The 4,580-nt window shown below is 41.0% G+C and overlaps 1 pseudogene; it reads right to left on the bottom strand.

Annotated features, from left to right (window-relative positions):
* Window positions 1–1,920: 1,920 nt before the first annotated feature.
* LOC137659945 (piggyBac transposable element-derived protein 3-like) overlaps window positions 1,921–4,580 on the bottom strand; it is a 47,080-nt pseudogene continuing 44,420 nt past the window's right edge.

The raw sequence follows: 4,580 nt of genomic DNA, 5'->3' as shown, positions 1-4,580 counted from the left end.
CTGCGCGAATGATTAAAGGACGTACCTTTCAGGAAGAGGAGAAAGTGATGTACACAGAGGTACACCACCAGCAATTCGCGGTCGAAATAGAATAGCCAGATTCTGCCTTGGACAGTTTTTTAATGAAGAAAGCCAATGGACGGGGCGAGCCATTGACCACCTAATCGAGTAGTTTACCAATAGCGATGTTGCTGGCATCCGTGGTAAGAAGAGGGGTGCCTGTGGCACAGGAAAAGTGAGAAAAGTAGTGTTTAATAGGGCATTCTTTGCATTACAGAAGGCGACCACTTAGAGGGGACCACACTTCAGATCTTGTAGCTTGCCCTTGAGGGAGGCGTAGAAAGGGGCAAGAGTGGCGGCGATGTCTGGCAGGAAACAGTGGTAATAGTTGATCATGATCAAGAATTCTTGCACTGCTTTGTCGGTCAAGGGCATGGGGAATTTCTGAATGGCTTCTACCTTTTCAGGGAGGAGGTCCATTTATACAGAACTGGTGCATTGCCACAAGAATGATTCTTCATTGGTGCCGATGGTACGCTTGTCGTACCGGACTACAAGGCTGTTCTGTGGTAGGTGGTCAAACATAATGCGAAGGTGACCGACGTGTTCCTCTTTAGAGCAAAGAGAACACAAATACGTCGGCCACATAACACACACAAAATGGAAGATCATTTAAGATGCCATTGCTGAGGCATTGAAAATTGACCCCAGTTCAGCATTACGGAGGCCATAACAGGAGTAATTGAAGGTGTATGTACCGAAGGAGGTGGTGTTGGAGGTTTTGGTGATGTCTTTTTAGTTTTGGCGATGTCTTCTGTGTTCATCAACACCTGATAATACCCTTTCAGGAGTTCGAGCATGGAGAAAATCATTGCTTTGTGCAATTAGGCAGTCACGTTGGCAATGTTTGGAAGGGGGTAGTGATATGGTTCTATCTGCATGTTCAGGCGTACAGACGTAGAGAGCCATCTTTCTTCAGGAGGAGGTGTAAGGGTGACAACAATGGGCTTGAGGCCTTTTGGCAAAATCCCATTTTTTTCATTTCAGCAAATGCTTGTTTAGCTGCTGACAAAAGATCCAGTGTCACAAACCTGAATCTGACAAATATTGGGGTCCAAATGTTTTGATATGGTGATAATCACCATGTTTTGTGGGAACCATGGTTGTTCCACAAAGTTCTGAAAAAAATTTCTGGATACGACGTGAGGAGATGGGTGTATGCATCCGTGGGTGCGCTGATGTGGAGAGCGAGGTCGGAGGGGTTGGGTTGGCGAGGTATCGAGGAGTACTCTTCCGCGTGGACTAACCATCAGTGAGCTACATTAATCAAGAGGTGGAAATGTGAGAGGAAATCAGCACTGAGGATTGGCAATGTGACCTCAGCAATGAAAAACTTACAAATATATTTAGTGCTTCCAAACGATAATGTGAAGGTTTCACAACCTTGGGTGGTTATCACAGATTCATGGGCAGCTACCAGGTGGACATCAGTACACTTCAACAGATTTTGTTATGTCCTGGACCTGTATCATGTAAAAAGAAAAGATTACTGACAAGAGCGGACATCGCGACTAGCGATAGCCTACTTGCATGGTTTTTGTCCACTGATAACCATTTACTCATTTCTTCACAGCAGCCCCCCATTTGGAGTAGTATTACCATAACTGCAGCCAATGGCTATCAGTAGGTGGCTGGAGAGGTCGTTGGTTGAGGCATAAGCGAGGGGTGATGTATGTGGGTGGTGGGCGGTTTTGCCACCGCTCCGGTACATCATGGGTGGGTGTCTGGGTCCTACCACATTCATGTCAGCTTCGGTTGATATTGAATAGTTGTACACTCTGTAGGAGTAAGGTGTTGATGGAGGTCTGGAAGGTGGTGAATTGGCTTCCATAAAGGCATTGACTTTGGTCATAACGTCCTTCATGAGTAAAATATTGACATCAGGGATGGCAGCGTGTACAGGTTCTGGTAGGCACCATACCCATATGGGGCAAAGGAGGCTCCCCTCACGAGGAGAGCCGTCTGCAGCAGGTTGTTGGCGAGTGAAGCATTTTGGTCCTCCAACAGTTGTTGAGAGAGCTGAAAATGTTTGGCAATGTAGGCTGCTTCTGATGGCGAATACTGCTCTAGAAGGTATCTTCTGAGGGCGTTGTACGCTATTCTGGCGTCCCCTTGCTTGCAAAGCCAATTGTATATTTCCAGGAAAGTGTCCTCAGGGATCGGCACTAAAACATAATCTGCTTTAGTGCTTGACTGAGTCACGCCTTTGATGTGAAAATGGATTTCAGCACACTGGAACTAGGTGAACACTTCTCCACTTGCGAAGGGTGGCAGTTTCATTGAGGCGGCATGTGCTAAAGAGTTAGATTCAGTGGGCGGCATCTTAAAACTCTAGGGCACTGGACTGAAGATGCAGGTGGGAGGGAGCTGACACTCCACAGTAACCAATATGTGGAGGCACCACCAGTTAGGTGATAACTGAGAGGGAAGGTGAAAGCGGTCAACTTTATTAGACAATCATCGAGTTTATATATGGCGATGAGTGAGCAAGACCGTCACAAAAATTCAAAAATGAAAAAGCATGGAATAGCATGATAACACAAGTGTGTCTATAACAATTCAGTGAAGAGCGAGTGTTAAGGTAGAAAATTAAAACCCTTATAGTGTATGAATATACATGAGACACACGGAACACTTGCGAGTTCCCTTACGTCCTCAAAATTTCTATCTGCCGAAGACTAAGATGTTTATAGATCTAATTAAAATACCTTGGCTTCTTTATTATAATTTCCTCCATACATGGAAAAAAAAGAGAGAGAGAGAGAGAGAGAGAGAGAGAGAGAGAGAGAGAGAGAGAGAGAGAGAGAGAGAGAGAGAGAGAGAGAGAGTTATTATTTTAAAGAAAACCCTACGTAGAATATCCATTTAGGATTGTGATTAAACTTTTTGATCTGTTTTATTTCTCTGTTGCAGTGTCATTTATCTAAATTTCTAAGAGTTTTTCCTCGTGCTTACTAACATAATTCTTCTCGTATTCAATTGCATATTTCTTTTAAAACTGAGAACTACATTTACTTTTGTTTCTTAGTTCTTTGTTGGTTCTAAAGTAGTTTTTTCCTGATTTTGCTAGGTATTTAGGTATATCATCGTGGGCATCTTAGGTATGCCTTCATTGCACGGGTGTGTCTTAGTGATCTCTATCACTAACATTCTTATGTGGGAACTAAGGGCCTTTTTACTTTGTCTATAAATCACTTTGGTATTTTTCCCAGTCTATACTTATAACTTCTTTTAGAGAAAGGTCGTCGAATTTGTTTTTATAAGGTTAGATTTATGTTTGTTTCCTTGTGTAAAAAGGTTACTATATTTTTCCGACCCTTGAAATATTATTGGTAACCATTTCGATGAAAAAAAAATAGTATATGGTATAGTTTTTAGTTACATTATTATATTTATTTCTTCTTGAACAGAATCCAGAAATATATCTTACTGACTTTTTTCTGACTATCGAACACCAGACACAACACTTCTCTTGGATGATTTACCAGACTGTGTTTCAAGAAGCCATCGGCCCTAGTCTTTCTCAAAATTCTGTTTCCTTAAACTTTATGTTGTTCTGTATCACTGATTATCCATTGGAATAACATTCTTTACTCATTTATGGGCTCATCAAGGTACTACTAGCTGTGCAATTATTTCTTACAATCTTACCTTCTCTATCATAAAGCTCTACTCAACACAGTAACCTAGAAGTTTTATTCCACCTGTATCCAGATTGAAGTAGGATATTCCTAATCTAGGAGTAGAATCGATGAAAGTTTTACATATCCCCATGATCAGAAAACCTGTAATAGTGAAGGACACCCATAGAAGGTTCATTTGCTGAGAGCGATCAGATGAAAATCTCCCACCATCACCAATCTGCAATGGACACCGTGGTGATAAAAACGGGCTAAACATCAGATATGAATTGAAATATTTAAGGGTTTAAAGACCGTTCATGAATGGCAATGGCCAGGGACAGTGACATTGCAACGTCTAGTAGGACAATGCCCTAGATATTGACCATATATCCAGTACATATGATCAGCGCACATAGGATCTCCACGGTAGTAGGACAGAATGCCTAACGACATAATGCCTAATGACAGAATGCCTAAGGACAAAATGCCCAATTCCTCAACACGGACGAAATACCTAACAGACGTAATGCCTAATAGACAAAATGCCTAATATACAAAATGCCTAATGGGCAAAACGCCTTCCAGACAAAATGATCAAATTTAGCATTTTTAAATAAATCATTCGAGTTTAGTAATGATCTTACTGTTAAAACCCATGTAACTACCCAACAAACTGGTGTTAATTTTATTTAGCATTTTTAAATTAATCATTCGAGATTAGTAAAGATCTTACAGTTAAAACCCATGTAACTACTCAACAAACTGTTGTTCATTTTATTTAGCATTTTTATATGAATTATTCGAGATTAGAAAAGATCTTATAGTTAAAACCCATATAACTTCCCAACAAGCTGTTGTTCATTCTACTTTTCTTTTACCCAAACAAATTTCTTTATC

Source organism: Palaemon carinicauda, chromosome 20 (assembly GCF_036898095.1).
Source record: "Palaemon carinicauda isolate YSFRI2023 chromosome 20, ASM3689809v2, whole genome shotgun sequence".
In the NCBI taxonomy this organism is placed as follows: Eukaryota; Metazoa; Arthropoda; class Malacostraca; order Decapoda; family Palaemonidae; genus Palaemon; species Palaemon carinicauda.
The sequence above is the reverse complement of the archived record's forward strand: the minus strand, read 5'-3'. Positions and strand labels throughout refer to the sequence as shown.